Source organism: Berghia stephanieae, chromosome 1, assembly GCF_034508935.2.
Source record: "Berghia stephanieae isolate SIO BIC M18660-M18661 chromosome 1, UCSD_Bste_1.3, whole genome shotgun sequence".
Lineage (NCBI taxonomy): Eukaryota > Metazoa > Mollusca > Gastropoda > Nudibranchia > Aeolidiidae > Berghia > Berghia stephanieae.
In genome coordinates this window covers 77,869,215-77,887,722 of record NC_088360.1, presented here as the reverse complement: position 1 = coordinate 77,887,722, position 18,508 = coordinate 77,869,215, and the positions used below count along the sequence as shown (strand labels likewise).

Here is an 18,508-nt window from a genome sequence, read left to right as displayed (position 1 = left end):
GTAAGTATTTAAAGGAAAATAAATAAGAAGAAATACGCGTATATAATTAAACGCGAGTTACATTAATAATTAATATTAGCAGACATTTATATGATCACCTTTGTCAATAATTTTACTTAAACTCCCAATCGTCTTTTTTTTTAAATTCAAGATGATGCTGTTGTCAACCATGATTAGTTTTTCTTTAAAAAATCTGAAATCATTTATCTTTTATTATTTTCTCGTTTTCACGTAATAGTTTCTGATAATCTAAATTCTTCAGTCCATTCTAAATTGTCAAGTACACGCCATTGGTAAGTCATCGTTTAATGGTTGACGTTGGTAGGTAGTCTTTTATGAAGTTTGGTTGTATTAATTTTATTACTTTGTCATTGACATAAACATTTTTGATGCTTCTGGTTTTATTTCTTGGGGTTTTTATTTTTTTCAGTCAATTCAAAATGAACACAAAAATGAGCGGCATTTGTCTTTATCTGCCTCTTGTCTGTAGTGCACACTAACATTCCTTTGCAAACCAATCGTTTTCTAACACAAGGTCTTTTTTTGGTAAGGAGACATGAGGCCTGTATTTTGTTTGGTATTGCTGTTTTATCCGATTAATAAATGTGTAACATATACTTAACTGTCATAATTCCCATTCGGTGTTTTCATGTATGTTTATAATCCACATGTCTAATTTATAGTGTAATATTCATGTAGATCAGTTTGTTGTAACCGTTACGTACCCCTAAATTCTTGCTCAGTCGATTCTAAATTGTCCAGTAAGTACACGTCATTGGTAAGTCATCTTTTAATTGTTGACCTTGATAAGTGATCCTTTAAGAAGTTTGGTTGTATTCCTTTTATTATTTTTTGTCATTAACGTAAACATTTTTGTTTGTTTCTCTAGTTTGATTTGTTTTCAGTCAATTAAAATTTGTTTGAACACGAAGGTGAGCGTGCACATGTCTTTATCTACCTCTTGTCTTTAGTAACACGAAATGAAGTGAGTAGGAAAGTGCCAGAAGACACAACAGAGAATAAAAACTTTGCGGCGGTGATGGGGGCTCTAACATTCCCTTGTAAACTAATCCTTCTTTTCTAACACTATTATTTGTTGGTAAGGAGGCATGGTTTGGTATTACTCTTTTATCTGTATGATTAATGGATGTGTAACATATACAAAACTGTCATCATTCTTATTCAGTGTTTTCATGATTGTTTATAATCCACTTGTCTAATTAATAGTGTAAAATTTATGTAGATCATGTTGCTGTATAAACCGCTAATATTCAGTTTTATTTTTCCCTCTCCGATTTCACAACCACACGAATTTATCATAAAAGATAAACGGTGAATTAAGTTTCCCTATGTTCTATGATGCACAAAAATGCCAATCGGTAAGTGATTGGTTTGAAAAATAAAACAAAATAGTCATAGCATAAAGTAAGCTAAAAATATGAACCTCAATTTTAATGCATATAGATTGAACGAAATTGACGTCACACAACTCTTTGTTAATGTTTTTAGACATCATATTAATGAATAGTTCTCACAGGCGTGTATTTATTTGCTGGTCTGATAACTCACTTTTTATAGATTGTAATTGTTATAATGGAAATCTCAAAAACTCAAAATATTGTCGATGACGTTAAACTTGGCCGATATTTGAGTCATGATGTTAGACTGCATATGTACACGTCGGTTCTCAATAATATATATGAGATTAAACTTTTAAGATTACAAATAGTTTGTGTTGGTTTGCTGGTATGTTATATCCGGCTGGTGGATGTTGTGAATATTTAAGATAAACGCATAGCATCACTTATTTTTGTAAAATGAACGGCATAGGTGTTTTTTAAAAACTGCTTTTAGAGCTCTATGTATTTTGATTGTGGTTGATAAATTTTGTTATGGCTTTCGTGTTACTCTATTTTTAAAAAAAAGACATTATCAATCTTTCTTTTTTTTTTTTTTTCCATTTCAGAGGCACACGTGAGGATGTTATGTTGTATAATAGAAAAACACTCCTAACATTTTACAAATAAATAATCAAAATATTCCCTTTGCGTTTGTTTTATTATTGTATTTAAAAAATTATTTTTTTTGGGTGTGATTTTTGGGTGTGATTTTTGGGATTCTTTTTTTTTTATACCCAGGCCTGTCACTCTCTGTGTTGTCTTGCTATGACTGTGTTCTCCTTTCATGTTGACGATTTTCTGTCTTGTTCTTGAGATGTATTGGATTTGTCCTTACCCTGGTTGGTGCCATTAACCAAGACGGAAGTTGTCACATGTAAGAGCCCGTTTTCTTGAGCTATTTTTCCTTATATAAATAGCTTCCGTGTTAACTATCACTGCGTTTTATTCAGTGATGTGCCTTTTGTAATCATTTGAGTGTATCTCTCATGCATGGCAATGTACACATGTCTGATTGGGACATGCCTGTGTGAAATTATCACACAAGTTTATTAATCTTTGTATCCAATTCTGTCTCTACCTATTTTCTCTGTTTCGAAATGTTCATTGCGGGGAGCTTTAACAGATTTTAGGCAATTCTAAATTTCTAATCCATATTTTGAAAATCCCTCATCGTCCTTTTAAATGACGTAGAGACGATCGATACGCATCATTTGGCCGATGGGTTCCAGATTGATCCAGAGCCTTGCTATATTATCTATATTTAATAAGGTTTTATTTGTATGATTAATGGATGTGTAACTGCCATCATTTATATATATATATAAGGAAACTTTTCCTAAATCAGGGGCGGGTCTTTGGCCTCCTGTGATGGGCAGGGAGGTCACCCTCACCACAGCATTTGATAGCTCAGTTGGTAGAGCGCTCACTTCACACAAAAAGGGGCAGACTACACCCTGTCTGACCTCCCATAGTGGGCAGCGGGTACATATTGTCTCCTATCCCCTTATATGTGTTTTCCAACATGCTTTCTGTCTTTGTCTTGGAATGAGATTACTTGGTTTTGTCCTGGCCCTTGCCGGAGTCCTAGCTGGGAGAGAAACAGTCAAATGCATAGTTATTGTTTTGAGAGGCGATAATTTTTCCGTGTAAATCATCTCTCTGTTATGTACTATTATACTTGTTATTTTTAATGTATGATGTAAGCATTTGAGTGTATTCCTCTTTGTTGGATTTTATGCTTGTGTCCGGATGAGACTTATAGGTGATCTCTAAGTACATTGGTGGTATGCTCTTGGAATCTACATCTGATCCCTATTTGTTCTCAGTTCCCCTATTTCTTACTTTTTCTCGGGTGCTTTAATTGTAATTCTAGAACTTTTTACTATCCATTTTCTTCCTTTTTACTGGAGCTGATATAGCCTAAATGTGTTGCAAGCGCCGTAAAACCCTTAAAAACAAAAACAAAACACTCCTGTCCATTCAACAGTAATAGGGTATCTGGGGAGTATTGTGCGCTATTGTGCGCTATTGTGCGATAGACTAGCGTCCTATCCAAAGGGTAGAATTGGATATTTTCCCTTATCACGATATAGAAATCGGGATTAATTCCTACTTCATGGGCCTCGTGTCTCTAAAATGCTTATTTTTATTAGCGCATTTATGTTGCGCAATATCTTCTTCTTCGTTCCCCTCATGTTGTCTTCATGTTTGAATGTCTAGTTGGTGAAGGAACGCTGTTGTCTTCCTCGGCTCTGACAGCGGCCCATACATTTGGTCGGAAGACACGTTGAAGTTTACACGGTTTTGTATGTTGGTATGTTTAATTCAGCTGACGAATTCTTTGAGTAGTTTGCCTAAACGCATATTATCAATATCTGAGACCCATTGCACTCGAGGTCCAGAATCGACAACAAAGAACTGATTTCGATCGGGGTTCACGATGGCTCGATTCAGTGTGCAGTCGAGAATTTTTTCTGACCCCATGTCAACCCACCAGTGATTGGGTTGCTGAGTCTGTTTGATCTGGCGGTTAGTACTGTGGGATAAACTAGCGTACTATCCAAAGGAAGCAAGCAATTGCTATTCTCCGTTTCACGTTCTAGAAATCGGGATAAACTCCGGCGTGATTTCGATTCTTTGTTGCACAACCGGCTGGTCAGAATTGACAGTTTAGTGAGAATTACTCAGTAACTTTGTTGGCATTAAAAAAACACAAGAAACCCCAATATTTTATCTATATTGAAAGAATGAAGATGACGTCATTCAGCTCTTTTATCATCGTTTTTAGCCAGCCGTCTTAATGAATAGTTCTCACTAAATTCTATCAAGACAAAACACTCAAGGTTACACAAAGTATTACGTGTTGGTACATTATTGATAGCATGCGCTTGGCCAAGAAGCTCACAACATTGCCATCCGGAAGTATAGCTGACCAACACACAAAACGTTTATATTCTGGTTTATACAGTTTAGTGAGAATTACTCATAAATGCGGATGGCAAAAAGCAATAACAAAGATTTGAGTGACGTCAACTTCATACTATCTATATCCAGATGGTGGATGTTATGAGTATTTTACCTAAACGCAATGCACCAATAAAGCCATCCCTATATATTTGTTATTGTTATTGTTATACCAGCCATTATTATGAGTGCGGCTATGTGTAGTCTTGTTAGATTACACTCGCTTTCGGATCGGAAGGTCTTGGGTTCGAGCCTCGCTTTGAGTCCTTCGAAAAGGCTCTTTACTCACAAATCTGTCACCGTACTCAGGCATAAAATGAGTACCTGACCGTAAACAGCGTCATGTCTCGTTCTACATGTTATGTGTTGCTGTTGGTCAGGGACCCTTTGTAAAGCGCTTTGAGCACGTTTAGTGGATATTGCGCTATATAAAAAAGCTCAAGCTCAAGTAGTCTTCACTAAACTATATCAACTATAAACGTTAAGGTTCCACACAGTTGGTACTTTACATTGGGTTGGCGGATGTTGCGAGTATTTTAACAAAGCATACAGTATCAATACAATGTGTTGTAGAAGAAGTGAGTTGTGTTCTTGGATATATCTTGATGCTATGCGCTTATCTGTTGTTTGTTTGTACATTCAAATGCCATGCTTTATTTTTACTTTTTTTATCAGCCTGTGTTGGCTATGTGCAATCCTTCACAATCTATTTTCAAAATTCAATTTACATTACAAAACCATTATAAAATTTTGTTTTTATAATTAGCTTCGTTTTTTCATCAATTAGTTCTCTCCAAAATCTATTTATTTATGCATGTTTACATGGTGTATATATCAACCTGGGTTGGCTATGTTCAATCACAATCTATTTTCAAAAGTCTAGTTACATTACAAATCCATTATTACAACTCTACTCTACTTTCACGTCCAATTTTTTATAGCATTGCTTGTAACTGTTGTATATTTTATGGCTATTTTATTTTATTTCATTTTATTATATTTGATGTTTATTTTGCTTTTAATTTGCTACGTATTTTTATCAATTAGTTCATGATAGTGTATAAATCTGTGCTAATATAACGATGAATGATGTGTAACATGATAATTTCCATTCAGGATCAATAAAGTATATCTTATCTTATCTTATCTTATCTTATCTTATCTTATCTTATCTTATCTTATCTTATCTTATCTTATCTTATCTTATGTAAAATGATCACGACATCCGCCAGCAGTATACAACGTCCCTATCTGCATCTTGTCTTTAGTGCACACTATCATTCTCTTGTAAACCATTCATTGTTTTCTAGCACTTGGTCTTTTATTGGTAAGGAGGCATGAAACCTGTGGCTGGTTTGGTATTTGGTCCGTTATACTTCCGGATGGCAATGTTGTGAACTCCTTGGCCAAGCGCATTCTATCTATAACCAGCTGGTGGATGTTATGAGTATTTTTCCTAAACACAATGCACCAATAGAGCAATATCCATAAAACGTGCTTGTTCTTTTGATTTTAGCCAGCCATTTTTATGAGCAGTTCTCACTAAAATGTAAAAATCAGACAATAAACGTTTAAGGTTACATATAGATAGTATGCAGATGACGTCACTCAGGCCTTTGTTATTGTTTTTGCCATCCGCGTTTGTGAGTTGTTCTCACTAAACTGTATTCACCAGACTATAAAATTTCATGGTTACAAAGAGTTTGTGTGTTGGTCCGTTATACTTCCGGATGGCAATGTTGTGAACTCCTTGGCCAAGCGCATTCTATCTATATTTGTATGTGTTGGCACGTTATAGATAGTTCGAAGATGACGTCACTCAGGTCTTTGTTATTGTTTTTTGCCATCCGCGTTTATGAGTAATGCTCACTGAACTGTATTAACCTGACTATAAACGTTTAAGGTTACACAGAGTTTTGTGTGTTGGCCCGTTATACTTCCGGATGGCAATGTTATGAGGTTCTTAGCCAAGCTCTTACTATCTATATCCTGCTGGCGGATGTTGTGAGTATTTTAACAATGCGTATAGCATCAATACAGTGTGTTAAAAGAAGAGAGTTGGTAGAGTGAGTAGTGCTCTATATATTATGTATTGGTGCTATGCGTTTAGGTTAAATAATCACAACACCGGCCAACAGGACTGTTGGTGCTTTGCGCTTGGTCAAAAAGCTCACACCATTTCGCCAGCCGGAAGTAGGTACCAGCACATAAAGAAATGTGGAACCTTGAACGTGAATAGTCTGATTAATATCGTTTAATGAGAACTGCTCATTTAAATGACTGGCTGAAAAGAATAACAATGACCTGACTTCGTTCTATCTCTAACCTACCAATACACAATACCGTGTATAAACTTGGGCCTTTATAGTCTGATATAATTTAAAATCACCAAAATTGCTCTTTGAAAATATTAACAAATAGCCGAATGACGTCAATTTTGTTCCCTGTAAAGATATTGTGCGCTTGGCTAAGACGCTCACAACATTGCCATCCGGAAATATAACGAACTAACACACAAAACCTTGTGTAACCTTGAATGTCTGGTGAATGCAGTTTAGTGAAATGGATGGCAAAAAAACAAAAACAAAAAAAACCAATAACAAAGACCTGAGTGACGTGAACATCGTTCCATCTAAAAATCTATGTTTGTAATCAGTGTTCAATTTCAACATATCCAAACATAAGGCTGCGCTTTCACTTTTTGTTTAAAATGGCGTCATAAATCTTAAGAGTGGAATAAAATTGATTAAACATTTTTATTCGGCGATTGTAACTTCGCCCTAAATCGCAAATATCTCGGTTTCCTGTATCGGAAGGATAAAAATATTAACCAACTGGTTAGTTTTCATAGCACATAGTAATTTTGTTTCTCCTATAGTTACCCCCCCCCCCCCCCACACACACACACACACACACACACACAAACATAGTCAAACAGACAGTCTCGCTCCTTCTTTCAGTATAACAGTGACTATCGGTGATAAGCTATCACAAAATATTCCCTTTTCAAAATAAAATATGCACTAAAAGCTAAAGTCGTAGCGTTGGTGAACAGCAGTTGATGGAACCTTATACTATTTATAGACATGTTCAGTTAAAACTTACCCAGGCCAATGACTTATTTTTACACACACACACACACACACACACACACACACACACACACACACACACATACGCAAACCAATAACCCCCCGCCCTCCCCCGCCCCAACAATAAGAAGACAACTTTTAAATTAAAAAACAAATAAAAAGGAAACATTTGAACTTCTCATCACAGATGGAGATGTCAACCTCAGGAATAAACACGGTGTTGCTCAGCTGGTAGAGCACTCGTTTCACTTGCAAAGGGACCAAAAATCGATCAGGGGTGAAGTCGATAATTCTTCTGACCTCCCTAACCACTGAACAGCGATTGGGTAACTGGATCTGTTTGATCCGATGGAAAATGATTTGCGAAAGATTAGTGTCCTATCTCAAGATAATTAAGAGGTTTTTTTATATTTATTCTACTTCAGACTATAGAAACCGGGATAAACTCCTAATCTGTGGGCTCAATAGCTCTAAAGGACTACGTTTTATATAGCGCAATGTCCGTTGAATGCCCTCAAACAGCTTCACAAAGCTTGCCAGCAGTTTAATTAGCAATTAGGACGAGAAATATTGCCAATAGGACCTTATTGCTGTTTTTCATTTTTCTTTGGGTTTTTTTTTTACAGAGACAATATGATTAAAGTCATGAAATGACCTAAACCTGTGGCAATCGCGGTATAACTCATAAAAATATAACACATAAAAACCGTTTTACACCAGATTATATTAAGAAACAGCCTTTTCCAATGACTCAATTTTGAGCAGTCAATAGAGGGCCTCGATCTGGGAGTGGGAGTGGGGGGGGGGAACTATAGGTGATTAAACAAATTTATCATCATCATTATCATCATCATTATCATCATCATCATCATCATCATCATCATCATCATCATCATCATCATCGTCGTCGTCGTCGTCAACATTATCATCATCGTCATTATCGGAATGAACAGCAACTACAACAGCAACAAGAACAACATCATCATCATCATCATCATCATCATCATCATCATCATCATCATCATCATCATCATCATCATCATCAACAACAACAACAACAACAAAAATAATAATAGTAATAATAATAAAAATAATAATAATAATAATAATAATAATAATAATAATAATAATAATATTGATAATAATAATAATAATAATAATAATAATAATAATAATAATAATAATAATAATAATAATAATAATAATAATAAAATAATAATAATGATAATAATGATAATGATAATAATAATAATAATAATAATAATAATCATCATCATCAACATCATCATCATCATCATCATCATCATCATCATCATCATCATCATCATCATCATTATAATTTCATATTCCAGGCTAATTTGAGGTTTAATGTCGTTTATGATGTAAGGTTATGTCATTTTTAAAGAGAAAAAAGCCAATGCGTGATAGTCATGTGAAATTGGTAATGGTTGACATCTCTGTGAAAGATTGACAATCGACTGCGTGTAAAAATGTTAATATCAACAACAAATGAATACAAGTCACTGATTACTACACACGGATGTTGATGTGTACATATTAAATTTCTGTCCACCATTCTTTCTTTTCTTTTCAGGTTGGCGATGTGGAAGGACGTGTGGTGCTGGCTGGCGGTCTTCATTGGAAAGATTATGCGGATTTCTTAGCTGGGTGGGCCCCCTGCCGTGGATTTCCAAGTCTTCAATTCGATGGAGCTGGTGATGATGATGTTTTGTAAGTAAAGTATAATTTTATTATGCTTTCTTACTTTTTTTTTCATAACCAGAGCCTGAATCATCCATTTTATTTTTGTTTTATTTTATTTTGTTTACATGGCAGCCGTGGTTTCCTCCATCCCACACCCCCTTCTGTTTGCGCGTATTTAGTTGGGGTTTGGGGTACTTTGGGTGTGTCGTCTTCTATCGTAGCGATCTATTCTGTGGGTGGTTGGTTAATGGTGCCCAGCCTGACATGTGTTTTTTTTCTATTTTTCGGATGATTTATGGGGATGGCTGTGTTTTTTTTTTCTTTTAATTTTTTTCTTTAATTTTTTTTTTTGTGTGGTGGTGGTGGTGGTGGTGGTGTGATGGTGGTGGTGGTGTGATGGTGGTGGTGGTGTGATGGTGGTGGTGGTGTGATGGTGGTGGTGAGGTGGTCGTGGTGAGGTGGTCGTGGCGATGATGGTGATTTTTTTATGATTTGCTATGTACTAACTATTTTTTCTTATTATTCAGGAGAAGGCCGTGGTCTGTCTAACCCGGATGCTTGGAGTGGTGGTATTATGTCTAATCATTTCCCATGCGTTCTTTTTCAGGAACTGAGTTACCATTTAAAATGTGAATCGCTGCTAGATGGCTACAGTGTGGTGTGTGAACCCCTAAGTTTTATGAAGTATTTGGAAGCGCAGTGAGCATGGTAAATGCTTGACTTGCGCTATTACTTCATGGGAAGTGGATGGAAGGTGTGCATCACTGATGGTGGACTAGGTCCCTGTCTCTGTTTACAACCCAGTTCTATTGTGCACGGGCTAGTGGTTTCTTTGGGTTCTTTGTGTTTCGTCTTCTATCTAGGACTACTCTGTAGACTCTGTACGTCGTCGACTTGGTCTGCTGGGTGATAATCGCTTGAAGTCCAGTATTAGGGGTTGTATGTCACATTTACTGTGGCCATTGGCGATTCACTGTGCATACTTGATTGCAAAGATGGTAGCGGTTGCCCAGAGTGCAATTTCTTTTGTACATTGGGCGGGTGGTGGAGTGGTTCGATCTTTGATCGGATCCGGGCGGCCTGCTAAAGTAGCCATGTGCCATGGTGGAATTCCGTAGTCGCACCTCCTGGCCACGTTAATGTGGGCGTTTCCCCAATAATGGTGAGACATGGAGCAGGCTGGGTTATAACTCACTCAATCCTAGAAATTTTTGCTACTATTCAAAATTGGAAAAAATGCATGAAAAATGAGCATGTAGGCTACATAGTTTTATTCAACTCTCATTAACATGTAAAAATGAAAAACATTAGCTTTGATACGTCTATGTTTTTCATAAAAATGTAATAAGTAGGCATGGGGTAAAAGTAACCTGGTTAAACTACGGATATCGTCAGTGTTAGGGTTGAGTGAGTTAGAGCTGGAGCGGCACGGGACCGATAAATCAGGCCTGCCTATTTGAACATTTAAAAATTCGTCATTTTTAGGAGATAGAAATCGTATTCTTTTTATTTAACTTTGAAAAATCATTTTATTCTGGCATCAACTTTCATTTTCAATTAATCTTTAATGACTTTAAGATATGCTCATGAAGTTCTGAAACTGGAGCCATAATTTCGTAATTTTACTAATTTAATTGTTCGTAGTAGTAGGCAGGTCTGCTTTAAGCTGGCGGTATATAAAACGGGATCTCGGCTCCTGGGGAGAAAGGTGTCACAGACCTGGCCAGCTGAGAAGAAAAAAATTAATTATGGATTCTAACACGATTTTCTTTTTACTTTACAGCCCTATCAAGACTGTTTAAGATGGTGAAATCTAATCATTCATAATACAGTACTGAAGTTTCATCATTCTAATGGAGCACCAACTTGGTAAGTATTGAGAATCAATTCAAAGTTTCAACCTTATATAATATCTTTTATAATTCTATTCATTAAAATGCTTCGATGTGGACTTTTGGTGTGACGCCGACCTTCGGAACGAAAGGTATAGGGTTCGAGTCCCTCTCTGGGCAGCATATAATTTTGTCATTTGAATAGGCTTTTAACTCGCATTCCCTCAACTACCTCAGATGTAAGATGAGTACCTGGCCGTTAACAGCGTTGTCTCTGTAGCAATAAAATTGTAAAATCGCCGAACGGCTGTCGTGTATCGTCCTAATCGTTAAATGTCGTTGGCAAGGGACATCTAGTATAGTGTTTTTTACGCCATATAATGTTCATATATTCCTTTGAATGGATCCCAAAAACTAAAAACTGTTTCTGTTCCAACTGTACAATGTGAAAGTAAAGACTTAGAAATTGAAAAAATCGTGCAACTATATGGTCTTGTGGTATGACACTCGCTTTCGGATCGGAAGGTCCTGGGTTCGAGCCTCGCACTCGGCGCATAGTTGAGTCCTTGGAAAAGGCTCTTTACTCACATCTACACCGTACTCAGATGTAAAATGAGTACCTGGCCATTAACAGCATTGTCTTAGTCCGAAAAATTGTAATATCGCCTAACAGGCAGCATGTCCCGTCCTATATGTTGAATGTTGCTGTTGACCAGGGACCTCTTGTTAAGCGCTTTGAGCACATTTAGTGGATACTGCGCTATATAAAGCTCAATTTTAAAAGTAAAGACTTCAGCATAAGCGTTAAAGTATTTTTGGTTGACTTTTGTCGGCAATCTTGTCTTCAGTCTAGGCTTGAAATAATCAATTTATACATGAGATTTTCTAAGGTATCGTGATGACGACAGAACGAGGGGTGGCCTGTACTCTGATATCAAAGACATTTAATGTGATGGTGTTGAGCCATGAACACATTTGATAATTATTTATACAGACCGTCTCTACACAGGTAATTGAATTCAGATGATGATGATGATGATGATGATGATGATGATTAGACTTGTATCTCCGACATATTGATACTATTCTTTAGTGGGCCCATTTTTCAAGAGCCATAAAAATATTACATTTTTCTACGGTGTGGATTACACCGAATCTACACACAAAACACGATTTACCTAAATCATTGATGTTACAGAATGGGTGTTTAATTGCAGGATGTGAAGTATTTCACTTAACCGAATTGAACATTAAATGGAATGTAAAAATGTTGACATCAACAAACAGCAAATGAAAACAAATCATTGATTACTCAACTCTGTTTACGTACTATATTTCTGTCCCACAAACTTCATTTTCAGCTTGGTTTCCCGATGTGGAACGTTGTGTGATTTAAGGATGGAGCTCTCTCTACGACAGTTATGTGATGTTTGGTGTAATTCATTCGGAAAGATGATGTGCATTTTACAGAATGGGACAACCCAACCGTAGATTTCCAAGTACATCAGTAAGATGGAGCAGTTGGTGATGTTTTTTTTCTTTAAAGCTACTATAAAATAAATAAATTAAATTAAATTAAATTCCCTTTACCCACGCCATAGGGGATTTTTTTTTTTATCTAGGGTCTATTCCAAGGGAGGACAGGAACAACCCAGTCATCAGCCTCGATGCATCGCCGCAATTTGAGCATGGGCGAGGTGACTTTTGCAGCGGCAGGTGAACGAACTCAGTACCTTCTGGGTACGAAGCAAAGACCGTACCGCTGAGCCGCGCTGCTCTCCGACATAGATATTAGGTAAAATAAGTTTTATGCACTGATCTAGAATGTAATAATTCATTTTTTTGTTCTTATTCTTTAAGTCATCGTGATTTTTATTTTTCATAACCAAAGCCTGACTCGTCCACTTTATTATGTTTTTCCTTTGTTTTTATTTTCATTTTATTGTTCACATGACAGCCGATGTAGGTCCTTCTCCATCAACCTTTGCCGTCTCTTTTATGTGCAAATACATTTAGTTGGTTCTTTGGGGTCTCTTGGTACTGTCGTCTTCTATCGTAGCGATCTATTCTGTTGATGGACGGATACTTTGACTTGCTCAGCCTACATGTGTTCAATAATTTGTTTAATATTAATTTTTTTGCGGACGATTGATAGTTATTAAGCGTGATGCATTGAAGTGAGTCTTGAGTGACATGCATAATCATTATATCTTAAGCTTAAAACATTTGAATGATTAAGCACTATGCATTAAATTAATTCTTAATTCAATATTATAATATTGGTGTTTGTATAGTATGTTTTGCAAACTATTAAATGTTTCTTTATCCTTTTGTTTCCGGAAAAGAAGGTATTATGAAGGCAATCATTTGTCTCAGATAATTTATTGGAATGGTTATTTATGATGAGATATGCATTATTATAGTCTTGATGTTTTACCATGCATTACTCATTTACTTTTTCAGGTAATTGAGTTACATCTACGCAATCCTTTATCAAAATATGAATCGCCTTTAAATGACTACACGCGTGGTGCGTTACTCCATTGTTGTCCTGCACAGTCAAGTAACAGTATATTTGTGCCTTTTTGTAAATAATAAAGCATTGGGAACGTATTGATCATGGTGAGTGTTTGAAATTTGCTATCTCAATGTTTGCTTTATATGAATCAACTGAACCAAACCTGTGCATCACTGATGGCCATAGGCTAAATAAATGCTGAAGTGTTTAATATGTCAAAAGCCATCATCAGTTCTCATCTGCTTGTTGATAAAACATGTATTGTTCATTACTGGATATATTCCCATTTAAAAACGAATAACTGATCCTTTGTTTTAGTACAGTGGTGATCGCCTAAATGGCACCCCCCCCCCCCCCCGACCCCCCCCCCCCCCCCTTGGCAAAATGCCAGGTAATAAATAGTCGGCAGTGATGGAAAGTGCTAGATGTCGGCAAATATTCAGATTAGTTGATCCTTAGTAACGCTCAAACCATTAATTGTAAATCATCCATTCTTCATTTTTATTGACGACATTGATATGACTTAAAAGTGTCGCAAGCGCGGCAACAACCTTAAAAGCTTTAATAACCCGAGTAACACTATTACCGAAATGTCTTTACTCCATAGAACTATAACAGAAGGAAGTCCGTGTTTTCAGTAACACTCATGCAGAAAACAAGCTGCGTAGTAAGTATTTAAAGGAAAATAAATAAGAAGAAATACGCGTATATAATTAAACGCGAGTTACATTAATAATTAATATTAGCAGACATTTATATGATCACCTTTGTCAATAATTTTACTTAAACTCCCAATCGTCTTTTTTAAAAATTCAAGATGATGCTGTTGTCAACCATGATTAGTTTTTCTTTTAAAAATCTGAAATCATTTATTTATCTTTTATTTTCTCGTTTTCACGTAATAGTTTCTGATAATCTAAATTCTTCAGTCCATTCTAAATTGTCAAAATACACGCCATTGGTAAGTCATCGTTTAATGGTTGACGTTGGTAGGTAGTCTTTTATGAAGTTTGGTTGTATTAATTTTATTACTTTGTCATTGACATAAACATTTTTGATGCTTCTGGTTTTATTTCTTGGGGTTTTTATTTTTTTCAGTCAATTCAAAATGAACACAAAAATGAGCGGCATTTGTCTTTATCTGCCTCTTGTCTGTAGTGCACACTAACATTCTTTGTAAACCAATCGTTTTCTAACACAAGGTCTTTTATTGGTAAGGAGACATGAGGCCTGTATTTTGTTGGGATTGCTGTTTTATCCGATTAATAAATGTGTAACATATACTTAACTGTCATAATTCCCATTCGGTGTTTTCATGTATGTTTATAATCCACATGTCTAATTTATAGTGTAATATTCATGTAGATCAGTTTGTTGTAACCGTTTACGTACTAAATTCTTGCTCAGTCGATTCTAAATTGTCCAGTAAGTACACGTCATTGGTAAGTCATCTTTTAATTGTTGACCTTGATAAGTGATCCTTTAAGAAGTTTGGTTGTATTCCTTTTATTATTTTTTGTCATTAACGTAAACATTTTTGTTTGTTTCTCTAGTTTGATTTGTTTTCAGTCAATTAAAATTTGTTTGAACACGAAGGTGAGCGTGCACATGTCTTTATCTACCTATTGTCTTTAGTAACACGAAATGAAGTGAGTAGGAAAGTGCCAGAAGACACAACAGAGAATAAAAACTTTGCGGCGGTGATGGGGGCTCTAACATTCCCTTGTAAACTAATCCTTCTTTTCTAACACTATCTATTTTGTTGGTAAGGAGGCATGGTTTGGTATTACTCTTTTATCTGTATGATTAATGGATGTGTAACATATACAAAACTGTCATCATTCTTATTCAGTGTTTTCATGTTTGTTTATAATCCACTTGTCTAATTAATAGTGTAAAATATATGTTGATCATGTTGCTGTATAAACCGCTAATATTCAGTTTTATTTTTCCCTCTCCAGATTTCACAACCACACGAATTTATCATAAAAGATAAACGGTGAATTAAGTTTCCCTATGTTCTATGATGCACAAAAATGCCAATCGGTAAGTGATTGGTTTGAAAAATAAAACAAAATAGTCATAGCATAAAGTAAGCTAAAAATATGAACCTCAATTTTAATGCATATAGATTGAACGAAATTGACGTCACACAACTCTTTGTTAATGTTTTTAGACAATCATATTAATGAATAGTTCTCACAGGCGTGTATTTATTTGCTGGTCTGATAACTCACTTTTTATAGATTGTAATTGTTATAATGGAAATCTCAAAAACTCAAAATATTGTCGATGACGTTAAACTTGGCCGATATTTGAGTCATGATGTTAGACTGCATATGTACACGTCGGTTCTCAATAATATATATGAGATTAAACTTTTAAGATTACAAATAGTTTGTGTTGGTTTGCTGGTATGTTATATCCGGCTGGTGGATGTTGTGAATATTTAAGATAAACGCATAGCATCACTTATTTTTGTAAAATAAACGGCATAGGTGTTTTTTTTAAACTGCTTTTAGAGCTCTATGTATTTTTTATTGTGGTTGATAAATTTTGTTATGGCTTTCTTGTTACTCTATTTTTTTTTTTAAATGACATTATCAATCTTTCTTCTTTTTTTTTTTCCATTTCAGAGGCACACGTGAGGATGTTATGTTGTATAATAGAAAAACACTCCTAACATTTTACAAATAAATAATCAAAATATTCCCTTTGCGTTTGTTTTATTATTGTATTTAAAAAATTATTTTTTTTTGGGTGTGATTTTTGGGATTCTTTTTTTTTATACCCAGGCCTGTCACTCTCTGTGTTGTCTTGCTATGACTGTGTTCTCCTTTCATGTTGACGATTTTCTGTCTTGTTCTTGAGATGTATTGGATTTGTCCTTACCCTGGTTGGTGCCATTAACCAAGACGGAAGTTGTCACATGTAAGAGCCCGTTTTCTTGAGCTATTTTTCCTTTATAAATAGCTTCCGTGTTAACTATCACTGCGTTTTATTCAGTGATGTGCCTTTTGTAATCATTTGAGTGTATCTCTCATGCATGGCAATGTACACATGTCTGATTGGGACATGCCTGTGTGAAGTTATCACACAAGTTTATTAATCTGTGTATCCAATTCTGTCTCTACCTATTTTCTCTGTTTCGAAATGTTCATTGTGGGGAGCTTTAACAGATTTTAGGCAATTCTAAATTTCTAATCCATATTTTGAAAATCCCTCATCGTCCTTTTAAATGACGTAGAGACGATCTATACGCATCATTTGGCCGATGGGTTCCAGATTGATCCAGAGCCTTGCTATATTATCTATATTTAATAAGGTTTTATTTGTATGATTAATGGATGTGTAACTGCCATCATTTTATATATATATAAGGAAACTTTTCCTAAATCAGGGGCGGGTCTTTGGCCTCCTGTGATGGGCAGGGAGGTCACCCTCACCACAGCATTTGATAGCTCAGTTGGTAGAGCGCTCACTTCACACAAAAAGGGGCAGACTACACCCCTGTCTGACCTCCCATAGTGGGCAGCGGGTACATATTGTCTCCTATCCCCTTATATGTGTTTTCCAACATGCTTTCTGTCTTTGTCTTGGAATGAGATTACTTGGTTTTGTCCTGGCCCTTGCCGGAGTCCTAGCTGGGAGAGAAACAGTCAAATGCATAGTTATTGTTTTGGGAGGTGATATTTTTTTCCGTGTAAATCATCTCTCTGTTATGTACTATTATACTTATTTTTAATGTATGATGTAAGCATTTGAGTGTATTCCTCTTTGTTGGATTTTATGCTTGTGTCCGGATGAGACTTATAGGTGATCTCAAACTAAGTACATTGGTGGTATGCTCTTGGAATCTACATCTGATCCCTATTTGTTCTCAGTTCCCCTATTTCTTACTTTTTCTCGGGTGCTTTAATTGTAATTCTAGAACTTTTTACTATCCCATTTTCTTCCTTTTTACTGGAGCTGATATAGCCTAAATGTGTTGCAAGCGCCGTAAAACCCTTAAAAACAAAAACAAAACACTCCTGTCCATTCAACAGTAATAGGGTATCTGGGGAGTATTGTGCGCTATTGTGCGATAGACTAGCGTCCTATCCAAAGGGTAGAATTGGATATTTTCCCTTATCACGATATAGAAATCGGGATTAATTCCTACTTCATGGGCCTCGTGTCTCTAAAATGCTTATTTTTATTAGCGCATTTATGTTGCGCAATATCTTCTTCTTCGTTCCCCCTCATGTTGTCTTCATGTTTGAATGTCTAGTTGGCGAAGGAACGCTGTTGTCTTCCTCGGCTCTGACAGCGGCCCATACATTTGGTCGGAAGACACGTTGAAGTTTACACGGTTTTGTATGTTGGTATGTTTAATTCAGCTGACGAATTCTTTGAGTAGTTTGCCTAAACGCATATTATCAATATCTGAGACCCATTGCACTCGAGGTCCAGAATCGACAACAAAGAACTGATTTCGATCGGGGTTCACGATGGCTCGATTCAGTGTGCAGTCGAGAATTTTTTCTGACCCCCATGTCAACCCACCAGTGATTGGGTTGCTGAGTCTGTTTGATCTGGCGGTTAGTACTGTGGGATAAACTAGCGTACTATCCAAAGGAAGCAAGCAATTGCTATTCTCCGTTTCACGTTCTAGAAATCGGGATAAACTCCGGCGTGATTTCGATTCTTTGTTGCACAACCGGCTGGTCAGAATTGACAGTTTAGTGAGAATTACTCAGTAACTTTGTTGGCATTAAAAAAACACAAGAAACCCCAATATTTTATCTATATTGAAAGAATGAAGATGACGTCATTCAGCTCTTTTATCATCGTTTTTAGCCAGCCGTCTTAATGAATAGTTCTCACTAAATTCTATCAAGACAAAACACTCAAGGTTACACAAAGTATTACGTGTTGGTACATTATTGATAGCATGCGCTTGGCCAAGAAGCTCACAACATTGCCATCCGGAAGTATAGCTGACCAACACACAAAACG

General features: G+C 36.0%; 1 long non-coding RNA gene across 11 annotated transcripts in view; it reads left to right on the top strand.

The window, feature by feature from the left end:
* The window catches only part of LOC144957921 (uncharacterized), a 32,003-nt gene that overhangs the window by 6,445 nt on the left and 7,050 nt on the right, over positions 1–18,508 (top strand). For 2 of the 11 annotated variants that reach the window (XR_013642255.1, XR_013642273.1), the window contains 3 exons: positions 263–293; positions 15,472–15,556; positions 16,147–16,223. This is a non-coding gene — a long non-coding RNA (uncharacterized LOC144957921). Of the gene's footprint in view, positions 1–262; positions 294–1,966; positions 2,043–9,054; positions 9,188–10,943; positions 11,030–12,353; positions 12,788–13,455; positions 13,615–14,117; positions 14,178–14,439; positions 15,557–16,146; positions 16,224–18,508 lie in introns of those variants that run through there. The other 9 variants (XR_013642267.1, XR_013642266.1, XR_013642262.1 and 6 more) reach the window with 8 other exon arrangements.